Source organism: Stenella coeruleoalba, assembly GCF_951394435.1.
Source record: "Stenella coeruleoalba genome assembly, chromosome: 6".
Classification (NCBI taxonomy): domain Eukaryota; kingdom Metazoa; phylum Chordata; class Mammalia; order Artiodactyla; family Delphinidae; genus Stenella; species Stenella coeruleoalba.
In genome coordinates, this window is record NC_137151.1 from 80,606,558 (window position 1) to 80,630,803 (window position 24,246).

Genomic DNA, 24,246 nt, shown 5'->3' on the forward strand with positions numbered 1-24,246 from the left:
TATATAACTAAGGACAAGTTTCAAAATGACCTTAATATGTTCTTCAGCAATCCCCTGGTTTCAAAAGTGAACAATCAGGTGTTGTCAGTGCTTCCATGAATGCTGTAACTGTAAATATTGTGGCATGACATGAAATACTCCAGAACCAATAACTCAAGGCACCTAGGAGTTAAATTGTCTAAACCAACCTAGTTGTCATTAAGCTGTCCATTTTTCTTCACCCTCTGCCAATGGAGAGACTTGAAATTCAATTTTTCTAAGTCCCTCCCATGAGGCTACAGCTGGGTCTCCAAATATCTTCACCTAAAAATAATAACAACAGAATAATACAGAAACATTGAGAAATGACTGATAAATATCTAGGGCAGGATCTACAGTAGCAGACCACAGCAGCGTACTGGGAAGTCAGGAACCTGACCCCCTGTTCTATTTCTCTCTGGTGTCCAAGGAATGCTGTCATCAGAGTGGGTAAGCAGGGGAAATAGATACAGAATAGAAAGTCATTTTGAGACAGGAGACAGATGGGCCCCCAGGGCATACAGTTTGAGTTTGTTCCTTGTGGACCGACACTCCAAGATGGGAATAACAGGACAACTGAGAGAGGAGGCTGGGCCCTGCCCAGATAGAAGATAAGAGACCACATATTTCTACAAAACCATAGGGCCAGGGCCTTGTCACTGACCACTGGTCTAGTGGCTAGGATTCGGTGCTCTCACCGCCGCGACCCTACCTCAATCACTGGCCAGGAACCGAAACCCTGCTTCAAGCCGCTGCAGGCCGAGGCCACTGGAGATCAATTTCAGATCCTGCTCTCCAGTCATCACAGAACAACCCTCAACATGCACGTATGCGCGCGCACGCGCGCGCGCACACACACACACACACACACACACACACACACACACACACACACACACAGGAGCTGACTAAGGGTAAGGGATTTCAGAACATTTTGGCCTGTTCCCCTATCAAGTATGGGCTGCAGCAAGGCATGAGTGCAAAGAGCTTCTTACTTGCCTCAGCAGAGTGTGAACCTAAAAGAAATACTCCATGTGTTGCATAAGAAATGTTTTCAGGTCAAAACTGAGATAAATATTCAAAAAATACGTTGCCAATCATGTGACCTCAACAGATTCAAGAAATGGAACCAAAATAGAAGCCAAATCAGATTATGTAAAACCTAGAAGAATACTATATGGAAACCTAGGTATTCCTATTAACTTTTATAGGGTCAAGATGCTATCTATGTGTGCCTGACTCTTCAATAAACTGCAACTAAAGCAGTGGTTTCTAATCTTGACTGCTTGTTGGACTAGTACTGGGCACCAAATCACCACCCAGCTTTCTGATTCAACTCATTTTAGTGTGGTGTGTGCATCAGATTTTTTAAAAGTTTCTCAGAGATTTCTAACATGCAGCAAATGCTGAAATAGGATATGCTTAGTGAGACAGGCACCCTTAGAATAAAGGCACCTATCCCATCCCCCAAGGTATGTAGCTTCTCAAGTGTCACTACACCTAACCAAGCAACAGGGTAATAAAAATGGAATTCTCTTTTTGGTTTAACTTAGGCTCTAGGAAAGAGAATGGCAAATTGTGTACCTTTGCCTATTTTTGTAAATAAAAAGTTTACTGGAACACAGCCATGCTTTTATTTACTCATTGTCTGTGATTGTTTTTATACTACTTTGGCAGAGTTGAGTGGCTGTGCTAGAGACCATATGTCTGGCAAAGCTGAACAGAAGAGAGTTTACTCACCCTTGACTGAGGGACTGGCTGGACCACTCCTGCTCCTTGCTTCTCCTCCCTCTATGCTCCCCTCACTCTAGCCAGTGAGCTAGAAGAAAGACAAAGAGAGCACTGCAGCCAGAGAGAAGCTGCCACAACTTTAAAAGAAGTTCATAATTTTTAAATTTTATACTGGAATAGACATAAAACTTAATGAACCGATATTGTTTGAGACTAAAGAGAAAACAAAACTTTTGGTTTACTAGCTGTTATGAACTGAATGTCTCCCCAAAGTTCATGTGTTGATGACCTAACCCCCAGTGTGACTCTGGGGTGATGGAGCCTCTAAGGAAGTAATTAAGGTTAAGTTAAGTTAAGTAATAAGAGTTGGGACCCTGATAGAATTAGTGTCTGTATGAGGGGAGACAGCAGAGAGCTTTCTCATCCTCTCTGTGTACATGCAAGGAGGAAAGGCCATGGTAGGACATTGTGAGAAGACGGCCATCTGTAATACAGGAAGAACCAAATCAACTGGAACCTTGATCTTGGACTTCGGGGCTCCAGAACTGTGAGAAAATTAATTTCTGTTTGTAAGCCTCCTATTCTATGGTATTTTGTTACGGTAGCCCAAGGAGACTAAGACACCATCAAAAAGTCAAGAGATAAGCTACATATTTGCTCAAGTTTCAACACAGAGAGAAAGGAAAAATTAGCCTCAACACACAGTTTTGAGAGGTCAATTTGGGGAGAATAAGGTAGTTTTCAATTGAATCCTACCTCTGATTTTCTTTGGACATTTGCACAAAGCATTTATTATCAAATTGACAATTTTTGAAAGTAATTTTTAATACAAGATGGATGTTTCCTTTGATAATGAAAGGTTTTGATTCTTCTTCTCTTTTTATGTCTTCTATTTTAGTTTTTGTTATAGTTTGTTTCCATACACTGGGGAAAATGCCTTAATTTACTTCTTTACATAAATTTGTAATGTATGTACAAAATGTGTTGTAAAAATGACTCTTTGTTTAACAATGTAATAAAACCTGATTCCTGTTACGAGGGACCTCCCCTTTTCTTCAATCCACCCCCATCCACACTCCATGAGTGGGATCTTATGGAATCTAATATCCTTCATCTATGACACTGAAGTATGTGTCCATGAAACTGTGGCAAGTACACTTGGTAGCTTACAAGTAGGGTAAAATCTCAGACCATTCACAATTTTTGATAACTTTCGTCCTCCAGTAAAGTAGCCTGGTTGTGATGAACAGAGTCTAGAAGCAGCCTCATGATTGCCACCTCCTGCTGTTCACATCCTTATGGGATTCCCTCCCCTTGGGTATGGGCTGGAACTGTGATTTGCTTCAAAATCCATAGAACATGGCAAAGGGGATGGTATGTATGTGATTATGCATATGAGATTACATGACATAAGAATGCAGTACTTATCTTTTGAGTTTCTTTCTCTCTGGTTGGCTTTAAGGTAGCAAGCAAGCAGCCTTACGGAGAAGCCCCATATGGCAAGGAAGGACAGTATGCCTCTAGGAGCAAAGAATTGAATTCCTCCAACAACCTGTGTGAGCATAGGAGTGGATCTTTTCTCTGTCAGACCTCAGATGAGACTGCAGTCCCAGCCAATACTTTTATTTCAGCTGTGTGACACCCTAATCAAGGACTGAGCATAGCTGTGCCTGGACTCCTAAACCACAGAAACTGTAATAAACATGTGTGGTTTTAAGCCACCAAGTTTACAGTAATATTGTTACACAACAATAGATAACAGACACACTGTCTTTCTCACAGAGTAGCCTGGAGGAAGCATTCCAAGGGAATAAAAGTGGAAGCTGCGAGATCTCTTAAGGTCTAGCCTCCAAAATCAAGTAACATCACTCTAATCACATTCTGTTGGTCAAAGAAAGTCAGAAGTCAGCTTAATATTCCAAGGAATAGAGAAATAAACTCCAAGTCTTGATGGGAGGAGCAGAAAATTACATTGCAGAGGACATGGGAGGAATTGTTTCAAACACCTTTCAAAGCAATCCAACACAGTCTGCTCTTTGGTCTCAATAACTAATATCCATACCACATGCAAAATAAACTCATTCCCCTCTCTCAAGACCCTCAAAGTCTCATCGATCATGGCTTCAGGCTCAAAGTGTATGAGACGCAAATCAGGCTCCTTGAGCATTATCCTTTTAAAGGTTTTACAAACTGGATTTCTTTTCTTTTTTTTTCTTTTTTGTGGCTGAAAGAAGTCTAGAGAGAAGTGTTCCCTGTCAGTGTAAAACTAGTCATATACAATGAAAAAAACAAATAATGAAATAAGAGCCCATCCCTAAAAATAAAGACATTGCTATTTTCCACATCATATTACTCTTTCCTCTTTTTCTCAAAATGCTCAGCTCAGTTTTACTTTCTGTCTTAAACTTCTCCTCCCCATGTAACAACTACAACCACCAATGAGATCACCAGCTCACGCATTTTCTTGCCCTTTAGCCAGTAAGAGCTGATGAACCATGTTTCTTAAAAGGGTCAGCAATGAAGTTTGGCAGCAAGAAGATGTAACAGGAGTTGTTAGAGCAGGAAGGGAGCATAAATGTATTCATCTCAGCCTAGAAACAGAAATTAATGAAGTACAGATTATTGAAGTTTTCTGGTTGATATTATTATCATTGCTTTCTTTTCTTTAAATGAAATAGCTATAATTTCAGGCCCTGAAATATGTACATTTTTTAAATGATGGGCAATTTCCCTTACTAAAATAGGATACCTTTCCATTTGCTAGCTTCTCTTCTCACCTACAGAGTCTTCTTGTGCAGATAAGAAAAAAGCTAAAGATTAACATTAAATAAATCTGCCTGATTATTCCTTTTACTCTAGAACAGTGGTTGGCAAACTTTTTCTTAAAGATCCAGGTAGTAAATATTGTAGGTTTTGAAGATCACATGCTCTCTGTTGCAACTACTAAACTCTGCCATTGTAGCCTAAAAGCAGCTATAGCTAATGTGGAAACATATGGGTGTATTGTTGTACAAAAGGGGTCATTGGTTGGATCTGGCCAAAGGCAGTAGTTTGCTGACTGCTGCCTTAGAGCATCACTGTCACCTAGAAAAGCATGAGCTACACATCTAATACTACATTTTCTAGTGGCCTCATTTAAAACAATAAAAAGAAACAGGTAAAATTAAGTTTAATACTATATTTCATTTAATCCATATATCCAACATTTATCATTTTAAATGTAATCAACACATAAAGTTGTTTTAAGTAATTTTCTTATAAAATTACTATATTCTGCATGCTTTTGTGTACCTAAATAATATCTTTTTTAAAAAATACCTCTAGATATTTCACATTCTTTTCCTTTTCTGTACTAACTTCAGAATTTAGCGTGATCTAATACTTACAGGACATCTCAGTTTGGTCTAGCCATATTTCACGTGCTTAATGGCCACATGTGTCTAGTGGTTACCTTACTGGACAGCACAGTCTGAGAGTATGCAGAAAATGAAAACAACTTGAAATACTACCCAAAACCTATTTCAAGTGACTTTTATCCAGTTCAATTTCTCTTATATTAGGTCTGAATTTAAAGTTTTGGGAGATATTTTAGAGGAGCAAAATTTGCCACCCCAGAATGTATCTCTCTGGCAGGAGGATTAATTTAGGCTGATTATTATTAAGAAAAAGAAGACTCGGGAAGTCTTTCTTTTTACCTCCCCCTAAGCTGCCTGAAGAATTTAGATAAAGGGACTGTTCCCAGAATACAGTTATTACCACAAAGATCTGCAAAGAATATGGGCTTGTTGTGGTGGGGGAAACTCCAGGCCTGGCCTAAAGATGAGAGTCCATCCTGTGTCCCAGTGTCTCTGCCTGGCCCAGCAAACATTTGTTTACCAAACCTTTGCTTTTCCATCTCCATGTGAATTGCCTTTCTCCCCTCTGAACTCCCAAACCCCTACCCGCAATATCCTCTTTTGAATTTAGCTGAAGATGATATTTAAGGTGAGGTCTTTGAAAACTGAGTTACTCAGTTTTCCCAAGTCCCTCCCACCTACACAAGTTAATAAATTTTGTTTGATATTCTCCTGTTAATCTATCTCACATAAATTTAATTCTTAGACTAGCCAGAAGAACCTAGAAAAGTAGAGAAAAATTTCTTCCTCCCCAACATATTTAACAAGAAAAATTTTATAGTGTTTTCCCATAGACATCATAAACTTAGAAGGGGCATACATAGAGAAAAATGTTGCAGTAGTCAAATGATTGTTCTAATTTAGTGGTTGAGTAGTTTTATAATAAGTTTTTAAAGTTTTGTGATCACACAAAATAGTCTGGCCTCTTGTTAATCATATAGAATTCTCCTAGAGATTCTATTTCAATGGAACTGGACTTGGGCCTCAAGATTTATATATAGTAAATTTCCCATATGGTTTTTAGAACCCTGACATGTTTATACAAAGTTATGTAGTAAAGAAAAAAAAAAATCATGTCCATATTGATTTATACAATAACCTGGAAACTAAGATTAAGTTTATTCTTTAAACACTTACACAAACAAAAACAAACAAAACAGTCCCTTGGTACAGAAGTGGATTTGGAAATTTTTGTCATTCTTTCACTCAACAAACAATCCTTATCCATTCTCTATTTTATCTGCTTTATCTTCTCATTTCTCCTGTCTCAGTTTTATTTTCCTTTTATTTTCCCCTTATCCCTTACAAGTTGAACCTCCCCCTTCCTGTGACCATTCTCCTACCATCCTCAGGATTTTACTATCAACTTCTCACTAACAGATTTACTCTTTCCTTTATCCTTACTTTTACTTCCACACCTGGTTCTCTTAGTGTTGCTATATTCCTTAAAACATTCCTGCATTTATCTCCAACTACGTCCATGACTTAAATCATCACTTCAGTAACCAGCTTTCACTTTATCCAGTTCAAAATTCTTCTTCAATAAAACTGACTGAAATACAGCATGAGATTTCATCAATTTACCATAGACTGTTAAAAATGAAACAGACCTTAAAAATAGTTCCTTCCCTTAGAGGTCCCTGCTCCAGCGACAGAATTTTTCATTTATGTGATACATTCCAGAATGTTTCCAGAGGATAGGTGACTTGCTATTTTCCACATCAGTCTTTAACAGTTATAGTAATAAGGTAAAAATAAACTAAAAGTGACAAATATGAAATACTGTGGACATTTTAATTAAAGAAGAGAAAGGGACCAGCAGAGAAAATAACATAAAAAAATAAAAAGACAGAGATAGGAATCAGAGAAAGGAATGAGGGACAAACATAAACAAAGGCAGAGAAAAACAGAGACAAGGAAAGAATAAAGACAAAGAAAGAAACGGAAGGCACCCAGCAAGAGACAAGAGGAAAAAGCCTAACAGGAAATACATTAAAAAAATGATTAAGTATCTTTGGGTGGCATCACTATAAGATATTTTCATTTTCTGTCCTTGTTTATTTTTCATGTTTTCTACCCATAAGCATCAATTACTTTTATAATTAAAGATACATTTTATGTCTCAATCAGAAAAATAATATATATTTTTAGTATAACTTAATATAAAGACCAAATAATTTTACCCATCCTCATGTAAAAGTATGGCATATGTTCACATTCTTGGTCTGAAAAAAAACCAATTTTTAAATCACAGGTGAACCTAACGAGTTTTAGTATAAATCTGAGTTTTAATCTCAGAGCAGCTTTAACAAAATAGTAATTAAGTTTTTGCAATTGATCTGAGCTCTCAAAATTCTAAATGCTCTTGTTCTCTAAAACTGTTAGTTTTTTCATCATTTTTCTAATAAGCAAAGTTATAAGGGCATCTAAAATCTTGACAGTAAAGATCAAAATAAAACTTCAAATTTATTCCACTGGAAAACTCTCAAATATTATTGAAAGAACAATATATTAGAAATTCTTTTAAAAACGAATTAACAGTAGTTTAATATTGAATTGTGTGAGACATACACAAACTCCCAATATTGTATTTAACTCACATATTGTATATAATATGTTCTCACTGTACTTCCTGAATTCTCAGGCATTCTTCTTTCAGGGCTTATTTGTCCTCTTCTAAAAAGCTGAATTACCTAAGTCAACTGTTTAGTCATTTGATAAGTATATGTTAGCTTCTGCTTTATGCCCAGATTTGTTCCAAACCCTTAGTATAAAAAGATAATTTAATAGGGCCCTGCCTCTAGGATCTTGTAAAATAATATTTACAATTTAGTTATAAAGCCTCTAGCAAATGTAGGAATGATTCTTCAACATCCCTATGCATTCAGATGAAATTTCATAAATAGTAGGTGTCCAAAAATATATAATAATACATTTTAGATTAATAGATTGGCAGTATATAGTCAATACATCTGGAATTTATGTAGAATTGATTTGCCCTGTTTCTCACAAACTGAAAAGCAAATTGGCATGGCCCAATTCCTTTACATATAACTTGGTAATGCATCTTGGGCAGATCATTGCTTTCTAAAAAGGGGTAAATAATATTATTGGACAAATAATTTACCAACAAGCACTATGTAGAACCAATACAGGATTAGTATACCCTTTGAGGATTCTGTTTGGATTTGTTTTTTTAGAGTTTTATTTATTCTGTATCTGGTCTTATTTTATAAATCCTTTCTACTTAAATCTTCAAATCATATTATTTTCTGTCTTTGCTTTTAACTTAACAGTATTTGAAAACACTGCAACTTAAAATAAAAGATTTAAAACGTAAAAAAAAGAATAAATGAAAAGTGATTTTTGAGGTATATTAACCTAGAGCTCTGAAACAAAAATAAACTCAGTCTTCAAGTGACAGTAACTTTAGCAAACAGTAATTTGTATAGAAGTACTTCACCTCTTTTTAAAAGCCCCTTAGTATCAAAAGAAGACATGCAAAAAGTAAGAGGGCTTCAGACAGCAGTTTTCCGAATAAGAAAATTAATAGGAGGAAGCAGTTCCTTTTATCTTTCAATTCTTTTTATGTCAAATACTATAATCTAACCTAACTATATGTTAACCCAACTATAATCTAGATTCTGAGCAATCAAGACACAAAGATGTTGGTTTTTACATTTTATTTATATAATCTGGTGTTGAGCAGATGCAGCTATTAAATGATGAGGAGAATCATCTATGAAAATGAATACCATATAATAACAATAAGTAATGAAAAAATGCACAAAAGAAGTCATACTGATTAACAGCATTCTACTATAATCCTCTAAATATGTAGTATTGGTTTATTACAAGTTGCCTTGGAAACTATTTTAGGAGATTTTGTTTTCAGAGCTAAAATGATTTTCCTAATGAGAACAAAGATCTAGTAAAAGTATGCAGTCAATTTCTCTGCCACCACCCTGCAAAAATAAATAAAAAATGAAAATCCCTTGTGTTTGATGTTAGCTGCTTAATGCAACCACAATTTTCGTATTTTAAGCAAAATGCTTAGTTTGCAACAGCAGAGGAGGGTAATCCAGTGTGGCTATTATCAAGAGTTGTGTTTCCATGTTTTGTGGTGAGGGATAAGGCTTTGGAGCCACACGGGTTGGGTTTGAATCCCAGCTCTGCCATTTATAGCTGGCTGTTCATGGATAAGTTTTTAAAGCTCTCTCTGTTTTAATTTCTTCACCAGCAAAACTCAAAAAATGACTTGCACCTGTATCGTAGAACACAAAGTATAACCTTATTAAATGTTAATCATCACTGACAAAGAATACTGATAAAAGGCTAACCAACAATACTGTGGAAACACAATTCTGTATGGTACCTATTGTTATTTCCCAGTTTTCAGATAAGCAATATTTCATCTGAACTTAGCCAGTTTTCACATAAGAAAATGAGACAGTTAAGAAACACACCAGCTACATGGTTAGAATCTGGAAGACTAGGATTCCAACTTCACCTTCTGACTGTAAGTGTACCACCCTAAATGTGCACCTTGGTTCATATCCTCATCAGCGTCTTCCTCTATCTTAGCCTCCTCTGCTACCCTATCCAACCCCAGCCATCTTCGTCATCATCATCATCACCACTACCACCACAGTCAGGGCTTACTGGTTATTGATTTCTAACTATGTGCCAGTCACAGTGGGTTTTTTGGGGGGTCTTTTTGTTCTCTTCGGGTTTTTTTTGTTTTTTTACAATCATTACCTAATTATTTCTCATAATAACTCTGGAAATTTGGTGCAATTTATCCCCATTATACAGAGAAAGACACTGAAGCTTTAGAGTGGTTAGGTAAATTTTCCAAAGTCTTTGAGTTAAGTGATGAAATGGAGTTGAATCATTTGTTTTTTATGCCGAAGTCCAGACTTTTTTTTAACAGCTTCATTTAGATATAATTCACATACTACATAATTCACACATTAAATTGTACAATTCCATGGCTTAGGTATATTACATTATTCTTTTTAATTGTGGAATATATATATATAATAAAATTTACCATTTTATCCATTTTTAAGTATATAATTCAATGACATTAATTACATTCACCATGTTATACAACTATTACCAGTCTCTATTTCTAAAATTTTTTTATCACCCCAAATAGAAATTCTGTAACTATTAAACAAAAACTCTACACCTGACCTCCCCAAGCCACTAGTAACCTCTAATGTACTTTCTGTCTCTGAATTTGCCTATTTCAGATATTTCATATAAATAAAATCATGCAATATTTGTTCTTGTGTGTCTGGCTTGTTTCATTTAGCATGTTTTCCAGGCTCAACCATGTTATAGCATGTATAAGAACTTCATTCCTTTTCATGGATGAAAATTATAAAATGTATACTACGTTTTATCCATTCATATGTTGATGAACACTTGGGTTGTTTCCACCTTTTGGCAATTGTGAATAATGCTGCAATGAACACAATTTATATTTTAAAAATTCTGTTGTTTGTGATTGGTGTCATATCTAAGAATCCATTGCCAAATCCATGGTCATGAAGATTTACTTCTATGTTTTCTTCTAACAATTTTGTGGTTTTTAACTCTATATTTAGGTTGTTGATCATTTTGAGTTAATTTTTTCATATGGTATGATTTAGGGACCCAACATCATTCTTTTGCATGTGGAAATCTACTTGTCCCACCACCATCTTTTGAAGAGAATATCCTTTCTCCATTGAATGAACTTGGCACCCTTGTCAAAAATTAATTGGCTATGGAGGTATAGATTTACTTCTGAACTCTCAATCCTATTCCATTGATTTATATGTCTTATCTTCATGCCAGTATTACAGTATTTTAATCGCCATAGCTTTGTAGTAAGTTTTAAAATCAGGAAGTATGTGTCCTCCAAATTTGGTCATCTTTTTCAAGATTATTTTAGCTATTTGAAGCCTCATGCAGTTTTATTTGAATTTGAGGATCAATTTTTTTCATTTCTGCAAAAAAGGCCATTGAAATTAAAAGGATTTTGTTGAATCTGTAGATCATTTTGAGTAGAATTGACATCTTGATAATATTAAGTCTTTCTATCCTTGAACATAAGAGGTCTTTTCATTACTCCAGTCTTCTTTAATTTCTTTCAGCAATGTTTTGGAATTTTTAGCGTACATTCTTTTACCTCCACAATTAAATTTATCCTCAGTATGTTATTCTTTAAAACGCTATTGTAAATGGAATTTTTTTCTTGATTTCTTTTTCTGATTGTTCATTACTGGTGTATAGAGACACAACTGATTGTTGTGCCTTGATCTCCTACCCTACAACTTTGCTTAATCCATGCATTAGCTCTAATGGCTTTCTTGTGAATTCTTCAGGATATTCAATTTTGGGGTCATGTTACCTGTGAAATGAGTTTACTTCTTCCTCTCTAATTTGAATGCCTTTTATTTCTTTTTCCCTGTCTAAATTTCTTTGTCTAGAATTCCAGTACAATGTCAAATAGTAGGGTGAAAGCAGGCCTCCTTCTCTTGTTCCTGATCTTGAGGGGAAAGCATCTGTCTTTCACCACTGAGTATGATGTTAGCTATGGGTTTTTCACAAATGCCTTTTATCTTGCTGAGGAATTTTCCCTTTATTCCTAGTTCTCTGAGAGCTGTTGTTGTTGTTGTTTTTAATCAAAGTGTATTGGATTTGTCAAATGCCAGTTCTGAATCAATTGAGATCATTCAAGTAATGTGATTATTAGATTAATTTATTTATTTGCTTATGTTGAACTATCCTTGCGTTCCTGGCATAAATCCACTAGAGTTATGGTGTAATCCTTTTAATGTGCTATTGGGACTTCCCTGGCAGTCCAGTGGTTAAGATTTCGCCTTCCAATGCAGGAGGTGCGGGTTTGATCCCTGGTTAGGGAGCTAAGATCCCAAATGCATTGTGGCCAAAAAACCAAAAACAAAACAGAAGCAATATAGTAACAAATTCAATAAAGACTTAAAACATGGTCCACATCAAAAAAAAATCTTTAAAAAAATGTTCTATTAAATTTCATTTGCTAATATTTGATTGAAGATTTTTTTCATCTACACTATAAGAGATATTGGTTTCTAATTTTATTTTCTTGTGATGTCTTATTTTATTGTGATTAAGAACACTCAACATGAAATCTATCCACTTAAAAAAATTTATTGTTGATTATAGGTACAATGTTATACAACACATCTCTAGAACTTTATCTTACTTAATTGAAACTATATGCCTGTGGATTAGTAACTCATCATTTCCTCCCCACACAGCCCCTGGTAATCACCATTCCAGTCTTTGATTTTATAACTTTGACTATTTAAGGTACCTCATATAAGTGGAATCATACAGTACTTATCTATGTCTGGCTTATTTCACTTAGCATAGTATCCTCAAGATCCATCCATGTTCCTGCATATTGCAGAATTTCCTTCTCTCTTAAGTCTGGATAGTATCCCACTGTATGCACATACCACACTTTATTTATCCATTTATCAGCAAATGGAAATTTAAGTTGTTTCCACACCTTGGCTATTGTGTGAATAGTGCTGCAATGAACATTGAGAGTACTAATATCTCTTTAAGATCCTGATTTTGATTCTCATGGATATATATATATATATATATATATATACACACATACATACACAGAGTTGGGATCGCTATATCACATGGTAGTTCTATTTTCAATTTTGGAACTATTAAAAAACTATCTAATTTTAATTTTAATGTTGGAATGTGTTCCAGAATCCAGGCTCTCTGGATCTGGACCTAGACTACATCTCTTGTTTTTTATAAAGGCAGTTAATTGGAGGAAATAATAAATGTACCATAGTTTGGCCATATTTGGTGCCATGAGTACAGATGAAGAAGTACAAGTGTTCTTAATCCACATTCTGTCACTGGCCTTACTTAAACTTGAATATTTCCAACCTATGAAAAGTATGCAGCTTGTAGCTCTGAGGTAAATAATTTTTATAAAGAAAAAAATGTTTTAATTTCCTAAATTGATGGCATTTTATTGTGCTCTAATGTTGTTTGAGTCTTTCCCATTCAAAGCTTCATGAATCAGAAATGCATGTTACAAACACTAAATCAATTTCACTTCTAAATATCTTCTCTTATATGAAAGGGAGGCATTATTATAGAAATAATATAAAACTTTTCTTAAAAAGCATCTATATGAAAGCCAAATGAATATGAAAAATTAATTTAAGCCTTGGTTTCTGGAGCATTTAAAGAATAATGCTTTACAGCACACACACACAGAGGCATGCACACACACATACACACACACAATAAAATTAATGTATATAAAATCATACTCCTTGTTAAAAATGATCAGACCTAAAGAACAGTAATCATAAAGATCAGTTTGCAATGAAATATAAATTACTTATATGACATATTCATAGATTTACTTTAAATTTTTAATTTTTTATTATTGATGGCACAAAACTAGAAAATTGGACAATTTTTTAAAAGTTGATCATCTTTGATAATATCTGAAGAAAGCAATGGTTATTTAGATACTGCTCATTTTGAGAAATGAACATTTAATTACTGAGATATACATTAATTCTCCAAGGAAAAAATTTTAAGTTACAAATTATTAATACATAAAAGTCCATTCATGAAAGACTAACAACTTGGGAGAGTTACTGGGATGATTTATTATCAATCTACTGATTCAACTAAATTTAATTTGAGTTAAAGTCCATTTCAAAATTTAGGTAAGAGTTTGTGTTACAACTCCTACCTATTTACTTTTGATTTTTAATCTATTACTTTTTCCAGTTCTGTGTAAATAAAAATTGGTCCTTAAATATTGCCTCTAATATATTGAACTCTGTAAATATTCGCTGGAGAAAATTATTATCTTTGAGAGTCAATCATTTTTAGAATAATACATGAGATATATTTTTACTGATATTAATAATGGATAAACATGTATCTTGGATAGCTTTCCTTTGTATCTCAATACTTGCAACACCGCTATTTAATTGCTGCTGTTCAACTTTCAATTTCACTTCCCTTACCATGATGATTGTGGAAGCACAATCTCACTTAATTACTTCCATCTGTAAGTGGAACAGATCACTCATGTTCACGTTTTATTGGTCAAAGCAAGTGATATGATCATGTCTAATCTCAAGGAAACAGAGTGATGTAATTCTCCCAAGTAGCCAGAAGTCTATCCTTCTGGTGACCAAACATTAGGTCACTCTTTTACCTACACTCATTATGCATTCTACTCCTGCTCAAAAAGAAATACTCCCAAAGGTTATTCCAATACTGCAATCATGTTCAGGGTCCAGAATTCTTTGGTGAAAGTTGACGATCTCTATCTCAGATGAATGTTGCAACTTTTGATTCATTATCTTATGAACTAAAAGACAAGTTATCTGACCCATGGGCCCTCAATAATCAAAGGGAAAGAATGAGTGACACATATCAGGCAATAGCTGTGATGGATAATTTTATGTGGCAAGTTGACTAGACTAAATATTGAATAATATTTAGTCAAACATTATTCTGATTGTGTCTGTAGGAGTGTTTCTGGATGAGATTAACATATGAAGCAGTAGACTGGGTAAAGCAGGCTGCCCTCCATAATGTGGGTGGACCCCTTTTAATCAGTTGAAGGTCTGGATAGAGAAAAAGGCCAATTCTCCCACAAGTAAGGGGGAATTCCCTCCTGCCTGACAGCCATGAGCTGGAACATAGGTTTTATTTCTGCCTTTGTGAAGCATTAGCTTTTCTTGGGTCTTAAGCTTCCTGTCCTTCAGACTGGGACTACACCATCTACTTTCTTGAGTATACAGCTTGTCAACAGCAAATCATGGGATTGTTAGCCTCCATAATCATGTGAGCCAATTCCCATTTCTATTTAAGAAGGACTTTTTAGAGAAGTCCAAAGACAACAGGAGAGACAAAAATAAAAACACTAGAAGAATTCAAATCCTCTGGCAACTGCAGGTACAGCAACCACTAAACATAGTACAACTCCTAGCAAGAATAACATACAATTTCACAATAAAGGCCTTTACCTCTGCTCTAATTATTTAATACATCATACCTGCTTTCAACCAAAAATTACAAGGCATGAATAAGGCAAGAGAAAACACTATCTGAAGACATAAAGTAAGCATTAAAATAACTATGATTAATATGTTAAGGACTCTAATGGAAAAACTGGAAAACACAAAAGATCAGGTACATTACCCAATGTAGGCAGAGATATAAATTTTTTTAATGAATCTAAAAATGGTAAAAATGTAGGTCTTCCCTAGTGGTGCAGTGGTTAAGAATCCGCCTGACAATGCAGGGGACACAGGTTCGAGCCCTGGTTCAGGAAGATCCCACATACCACAGAGCAACTAAGCCTGTGAACCACAACTACTGAGCCCGCGCGCCTAGAGCCCATGCTCTGCAACAAGAGAAGGCACTGCAATGAGAAGCCCATGCACTGCAACGAACAGTAGCCCTGCTCGCCGCAACTAGAGAAAGCCTGTGCACAGCAACGAAGACCCAATGCAGCCAAAAGTAAATAAGTAAAATAAATAAATGAAAATTTTTTTAAATGGTAAAAATTTAAAATATTGTAACAGAAATAAAGAATTCTTTTGATGAGTTCATCAGTAGACTGGATATGGCTAAGGAAAGAATCAATAGACTTGAAGATATGTCAATATAAACTTCCCAGATCAAAATGCAGTGAGAAAAAGAATAAAGAAAAAACAGTTACAAAAGGTGTAACATAATGGAAATGCCAGAAGGAGAAGAAAGAGAAAAAAGAACAGAAGAAATATTTAAGTAATAATGACTGAGAATTTTCCAAAATTAATGACAGACACCAAACCCAAGGTCCTAGAAACTCAGAGAATACTGAGTGAGCTAAAAAGTTTTAAAAATTTAAAAATACAGGTAAGCATATCACATTCAAACTGCATAAAATCAAAACAGTGAAACCTTGGAAGAAGCCAGAGGAAAATAGCACCTTACTTATAGAAGAACAAGAATAAGAAATAGATCAGACCTCCCTTCAGAAACCATGCAGGCAAGAAGAAAGAGGAGTAAAATACTTAAAGCACTGAAATAAAAAAAAAATCAAACTAGAATTCTGACCAAATTAAATTCTCTTCGAAAGTGAAGGAGAAATGCTTTTTGAAGAAAGCAAAAGTAGAGAGAATTTGTCCCTAGTAGACCTGAATTGTAAGATATATTAAAACAAGTTTTCAGAGAGAAATCATTGTTACAATATCAAATCTTCCAACTTCTCTTCATATTGGATGCATTCCCAATCAAAATTCTAGCAAGTTACTTTGTGGACATCAACAGACTGATTTTAAAGTTTACATGGAAAGGCAAAAGATCTAGAATGGCCAATACAATATTTAAGAAAAAGAACAAAGTCAGAGGACAGATGCTACGTGACTTCATGACTTATTATACAGCTACAACAATCAAGGCAGTGCAGTACTGGTGAAAGAAGAGATAGATCAATGTGACAGAACAGATATCCCAGAAAGCAACCTACACAAATATAGTCAACTAATCTTTGAAAAAGGGGCAGAGGCTATGGCAATAGAAAAAGAATAGTTCTTTTCAACAAATAGTGCTGGAACAACTGGATATTTATGTGCAAGATGACCTTACAACTCTCACAAAAATTGACTCAAAGTGGGGCATATACCTCAAGGTAAAACACAGAACTATAAAGCTTATAGAAGATAACAGAGGAGAATATCTAGGTGACTATCTCTTTGGCAAAATGTTTTTAGGTAAAACAGCAAAAGCATGATCCTTAAAAAAAAGTATATATTGGATCTCATTAAAATTAAAACTACTCTCTGCAAAAGACTATTAAGAGGATGAAGAGACAAGCCACAGACTGAGAGGAAATATTAGCAAAATAAATATCTGATAAAGGACATGTATCCAAAATATACAAAGAACACTCAAAAATCAACAATAAAAAAAATGCAACCCAATCAAAAAAGTGAGGAAAAGGTTAGAACAGATACTTCACCTGAAGATACAAGGATGGCAAAAAAAAAAAAAAGCATACAAAAAGATGCTCCACATCATATGTCATTAAGGAATTGTGAACTAAAACAAAAAGTAGATATAACTATACACTTACTAGAATGGCTAAAATCCAAAACACTGACAATACCAAATGTTATCAAGGCTATAGAGAACCAAGAACTCTCATGCATTGCTGGTAGAAATGCAAAAAGGTACAGCCACTTAGGAAGACAGTTCTGCAGTTTCTTAAAAATAATAAATATAATCTTACCATATGATCCAATAATCATGCTCCTTGGTAGTTATGCAAATGAGCTGAAAACTTATCTCCACACAAAAACTTACACATGGATATTTACAGCAGCTTTATTCATAATTGCCAATACTTGGAAGTAACCAAGATCTTCAATAGATGAATGATAAACAAACTATGATAATCCATTCAATGGAATAAAGAGAAACTATCAAGCTATGAAGAGACATGAGAGAACCTAAAATGCATATTACTAAGTGATAGAAGCCACTCTGTAAAGGTTACAAACTGTATGATTCCAACTATAGGACATTCTGGAAAAGGCAAAATTACGAACAGTAAACTGATTAGCAATTTACAGACATTAGGGAAGATGGGAGAGAGAAAAATGGAATTATATAAAATGTTGAATGAAAACTAGAAAAGGCAGAAAAAGAGGGAAAGGAAAAAGAAACAAAGAACAAATGCAGTGATTAGAAAACAGTTACAAATATGGTAGATATTAATGTAACTCTATCAATAATGCAAATAGTCTAAATATGCCAATGAAAAGACAGATTGTCAGAGTAGACTAGAAAAAAAAGACCCAATTGTAAGTTTTCTACAGAAACCTACTTTAAATATAAGGACTCTGATAGATCAAAAGTAAAGAGATGGGGGAAAATATATAATGCTAATAATAATCAAAAGAAAGCTGAAGTAAGCAAAATAGATTTCAGAACAAGGAATATTATCAGGAATAAAGAGGCATTTCAGAATGACAAAGAACTCAATTTTTCATAAAGACATAACAGCCCTTAATGTGTGTATTTAAAAAGTGTCAAAACACTTGAAACAAAAACTGATAGAACTGCAAGGAGAAATAGACAATTCACCATTATAGTTGGACACCCACTGTAGTCAGCAATCCTCTCTCAGTAATTGATAAATCAAGAAGGCAGAAAATCAGTAGGGATATAGATGACCTGAACAGAACTATCAATCAACTTGATCTCATTGACATTTACAGAATACTCCATTAAACAACAGAAGAGTACACATCTTTCTCAAACTCACATGGAACAGTCACTAAAACAGACCAAACTATAGGCAATAAAATACCCCTTTACCAGTTTAAAAGGACAGAAATCATGCAAAATGTATTCTCAGACCACAATGAAAATGAATTATAAATCAATAACAATCAATAAAAGGTGGAAAATTCTCCAAATATTTGGACATTAAATGACACACTTCTAAGCAAAACATGGGTCAATGAAGAAGTCTCAGGAGAAAATTTTTTTTTAATCAATTTATTTTATTTATTTTATTTTCAGCTGTGTTGGGCCTTCATTGCTGTGTGCGGGCTTTCTCTAGTTGCGGCGAGTGGGTGCTACTCTTCATTGCAGTGCACAGGCTTCTCATTGTGGTGGCTTCTCTTGTAGAGCACGGGCTCTACGCGCGCGGGCTTCAGTAGTTGTGGCACGTGGGCTCAGTAGTTGTGGCTCGTGGGCTCTAGAGTGCAGGCTCTGTAGTTGTGGTGCACGGGCTTTGTTGCTCTGCAGCATGTGGGATCTTCCCAGACCAGGGCTCAAACCCATGTCCCCTGAATTGGCAGGAGGATTCTTAACCACTGTGCCACCAGGGAAGTCCTCTCATGAAAATTTTTTTTAATTTTTTAAACTACATTTAAATCAAAATTTTAAACTAAATATTTATAGTTTAAAAACTAAAACTAAAAAAAACTAATTTTTAAAATTTCAGTTAAATTGATAAACCTCTAGCCAAGCTAACAAAGAAAAAATGAAAGAAGGCAAGATTATCAATATTAAAATGAAAGAGGTGCCATCACTGATGATCCCATGTACTTTAAAAGGATAATATAGGAATATTATTGCTGATCCTAGGACTGGGGAAAAAATAAACAAGATGAACATGCAACATCTTGTAGTGTCACAAAGTAAAGAAGTGTTAAAAACAACAACAGGGCTTCCCTGGTGGCGCAGTGGTTGAGAGTCCGCCTGCCGATGCAGGGAACACGGGTTCGTGCCCCGGTCCGGGAGGATCCCACATGCCGCGGAGCGGCTGAGCCCGTGAGCCATGGCCGCTGAGCCTGCGCGTCCGGAGCCTGTGCTCCACAACGGGAAAGGCCACAACAGTGAGAGGCCCGCGTACCGCAAAAACAACAACAACAACAACAACAATAACAGCAACACAGTGGTGGGGGATTTGTCAAAGGGACATAAAAGCTAATTTAAAGTGCTTCCAATGGCCAAAGCTAAAACTATTTGAGCAAGAAAGTAATGAATTATTGGTTACAACTCAAAGTATAAACTAAATACCCATGATTCCATAATGACATGCATAAGTGACTGAATTAATAAATAAATGAGGGATAAGACCCCATGTAAGAGAACTCCAAATAACTTATGTAGATACTCCCCCTTCAAGGAGGTTGACTGAACTCACTCAGGCGTGAGCTAGGCAGAGTGACTTCCTTCCCATTACTACAATATGGAAAGTGAGTGGAAAAAAGAGTAACTCTACAGTGAAGAAAGCTGAAAAACTACTAGCTCAGCCAGGTGATCAAGGTCAAGATCAACAGTAATAAATCTTGTTGATAACATGTACTCTTGACATGATGTGATAAAAATAGTGCTTTACTTCTGTGGATTCCTCCTCAAAACCTATAACCCCAGTCTAACCATCAGAAAAATATCAGACAAATGCCAATAGAGGGGCATTCTACAAAATATCTGATCAGTGTGGGTGGGAGAGGGAGACTACAAAGGTGTGAATTCTGGAAGGTTAAAATCACGATGCCATCTTGGAGGCTGTCTTCTATAATCTAGCCTCTGACTTTCAGTGATTCATAGCCACTCCACACGCAAAATACATGAACACCTTCTCAAGACCCCTAAATATCTCAACCCATGACCCATGACAGTCAGCTCATGGTCTGGAATCTCATCATCTAAATCAAATCTGAGTGTGAATGAGATCCCGTAGGTGTTGTTCCTTACATACAGCTACTTGCGAATGGTTCCTCTTTATCTGAAGTCTGGAAAACTAAAGAGATAGTTATATGTCTCATACACTCAACATGTTGAGACAGGAATAGGATAAATGTTATGGACATTCTTCCTCAAAGACAGAAAATAATTGGCATACAATGGATACTGGTAAATTTGATTTTTGCTTAGAAACCATTCATTAATTTTAGCTTTCTTTGCCACCTGAAAAGGTTGGTAACCTTCAAAATCAGCAAGTCCCAGCTTCATTATTTAATGATCCTTCTATTAGCTTAACTTTCTCTTCTTTCATTTTGCTACAATCTGCCAGAAGAAACAAGATGACATTTTCAACCCTAGAGTTACAAATTTCTTTAGCTATATCACACAGTTCACTGGGCACATAGTCTAATTTGCACATTACTACAGGAAACAGGGTTGATAAACTTTATGCCACAACATAACGAGGATCCGCTTTCTTCCAATATTCAGTAGTATTTTTCTCACTTTAAGACCTCACCAGCAGCCTCCTCAGAGTTCAAAATTCTATAAACAGTGTTGAAGACATTTAATGATTTAACTAACAGTCTTCTCAAGATCCTTACAGCTTTCTCCAATTCCATTCCCCACCTGGTTCCAAATCATTCCTATATTTTAGGTTTTTGTTATGATAGTACCCAACTTCTGGTACCAAATCTACCTTGTAATTGTTGTGCAAAAATCACTCCCAAACTTAGTAGATTAAAACAACAAATACTTATTACTTTAAATAGTGTTTGAGGTACAGGAATTGAGGAGCAGGCTTTTCTGGGATTCTCTGGCTCAGTGTCTCTTATGAGGTCGCAGTCAAGCTGTCAGACAGGGATACAGTCTCTAAAGAAGAATTTATTGTGAACATACTCACATGTTTGTTTGTAGGAGAAGTTGAAGTTCCTCACAGTGCAGGTCATTTCATAAGGCTGTTCGTGAGCTGGCTTTCTCTAGAACAAGTGCAGAGAGAAAGAAGAAAGTAATCTTTTATAACTCAATCTTGAAAGTGTATTCTATTGGTCACATAGAACAATCCTGGTACAATTTGGGCAGGGACTATACAAAAAGGTATAATGGCAGAAGTTAGAATCATTGGGGACCATTTTTGGAGGCTACCAACCTCAGCAAGATATGTGAGTTTCCATGCAGGTAGAACAGTAGAGTTTGTTATAAAGGGTAGTTCACTTTTTTCCTCAATATAAAGCAGAGTCATCAGCTGAGATTGAGTAAGGCAAGTAAGTTATTAGATTTCTGTGGGAAGGAGTGAATATATGTGATATTCTTGGAGAATGGGAAGAAAACAGAGTAAGGATATATGGTAGGATTGCCATGCTATATTAAGCAACCACTTATTCTTAGTTATAAATTTAAAGTGCAACCAGTCAGCATAATATGTTTTCTCATAATGTTCTATTGCTTGTTAGGTAGGCTCAGTGTAGATGAACTGTTTAGTTTTAATAAGGTGGGAGTTTTGCAACAAAAGTGCAATGGAGTTTTTAAAAAGTTGCAGGAAACAAAAGCGTTTGACAAGAAATTATTAAATGCAATTAATGAACCTCTGTAATGGGTAAATATTGATACTAGGGAGCAGAGCTCAGACCAGAGTAATGGTTAGAGAGTAAACTACCTGAAAGAAAACACTTGTAAGTCTTCAGGAATGTATTAATGCTTTTCTGAAGAAAGAATTGCTGATATGTGAGTCATTAGATGGCATTTGCTATTATGCTTTGAGGAACTATCTAGAGGAATCGTTTTCTTAAGGAAAAAGAAATAAATTTAAATAAAAATTATTACAAGAAAAGGATTACATCACAAAATAATTTTAACACAAAATTAGTAAATGTATACTTTATGTTATATATACATACTGACCACAATTGTCTTTATACTCTACCTGTCATACAACAGACAGATCAGAAACAATAAAGACCTCCTTATTTCAATTTAATCTATTGTTTATAAATATATAACAAATTCAAATGACTTACCTTACTTAATTTCCTTTAAGCCTATCTTTGACATTGAGAAATGCATGTCTATTTGGAATGAAAAATTATTCCTCACTAAGGTTATAAATTTGGTATAATAAAATTATATTCCTATCACTTAGTAAATTTAGTCTAACCAAGATTGAGAAGATCTCAGAGAAAAAATAAATTTTCATATTATCATATTTTATTTGTGAATGAGGAAGAGGCTATTACTTGTCTTCATATTGATGGAAATTATTTTCTCTTGATTGATTTCAACACAGGACAAATATTTTTAACAAATACTTTAAATTTTAAAAATGATTCAGCAGAAAACGAATCATGTTTAGCCATGCTTTTTTAAAGACAACAATTTCTTATAAGTAGCTCAGGTGAGAATAGCAGATTTTAGTCTCCTATTTGTTAAATAGCTCAGCTTCAAAAAGAAAGGTATTACTTTAGCTACTTAGAGGAAAAGCTGAGTGCTGAATTCTATGTCATCCTCTTTCCCTCTGAAAAGAATAACATTTTTAAAATATAAGAACCATTCAGTAAATGAAGAAAGTAGTTATATCAGTAGAATATCTATTTTTAATGTTCTATTTTTTATTTTATAGATTTTTCTATTTAAAATAATGAGGGGGAAAGAGAATGATTCCTTTAAATTCTTGTATTTATCATAAATTGCATAGAGTTTTAATACATAATTGTCATAACTGGAGGAAGGGTTCTGGTTAGACCCGCTTTTTATTCAGATTTGTTTTTGTGCAGATATGTTTAACTGGTCCATTTCCTACTTTTCTTCTTTTGTGATGTCAGCATTTAATATTATAAATTTCTCCTCAAATATCCCTTTTTATATATACCACAAACGTGGCAAAAGTATTTTCATTAGCAGTCAGTACTAAATATTTCTAATTTTCATGTTTCATTTCATTCATAATATTTTATTTTCATTTTTATTTGACACATGTGTTATAAAAAAGTGAGGATTTACATTTCCAACTTTAAGGGGATTTTCAGTTATCTTTTTATTATTTAATTGTAACTTAATTTCATTGTGGCCAGCAAATTGGTCTCAATTTTTTTGAGAAATTTTTAGGGCCCAATAGATAGTCAATTTTTAAATGTTACATGTTTGTTTGGAAAGAATATGTGTTTTCCAGTTCTAGCGGGGAGAGAGAGAGAGAGAGAGAGAGATACATACACAGATGGTAGATCAATGTAAGTATAGATACATACAGATACAGAGATACAGAGATAGATATATATATAATATGCATATACTGGACTAGTTATGTTTGAAATTTTCTTAAAATTTTCTATATTCATATTGATTTTGAGTCTGAATAATCCATAAACTAGTGAGAAAAGTGTGTGAAAATCTCTTCTAAGGAGTTGTTGATTTCTTCTGTATTTAATTTGTCAGGTTTTGCTTTATATATTTTCAGTCTATATAATTAAGCGCATACAACTTTATGGTTGTTACATATTCCTGGAAATTTGTATCTTTCAAAAGCATAAACTGGATTTTTAAAAAATTTCTAGCAATATATATTATATATATATTTTTTTGTCAAAAAGTCTATAGGTGTACAAACTTCTTTTCGGTTAGTCTTTTCCTTGTATATATATATATATATATATATATATATATATATATATATATATATATATATTTTTTTTTTTTTTTTTTTTTTTGCCATGCCTTCACTTTCAAGTTTTCTCTGTCTATATTCCAGGTATGATTTTAGTAAACTGTGCAAAAATCACATTGTTTTCTAATCCAATTTGGCAATTTTTAT

General features: G+C 34.6%; 1 long non-coding RNA gene across 1 annotated transcript in view; it reads right to left on the reverse strand.

Annotated features, from left to right (window-relative positions):
• Positions 1-205: 205 nt before the first annotated feature.
• Positions 206-24,246, reverse strand: part of LOC307188115 — a 146,325-nt gene continuing 122,284 nt past the window's right edge. Inside the window, exons 3-5 of the long non-coding RNA XR_013828807.1 lie at positions 21,346-21,421; positions 1,759-1,837; positions 206-303 (exon numbers count right to left, since the gene is read on the reverse strand). This is a non-coding gene — a long non-coding RNA (uncharacterized lncRNA). The remainder of the gene's footprint in view (positions 304-1,758; positions 1,838-21,345; positions 21,422-24,246) is intronic.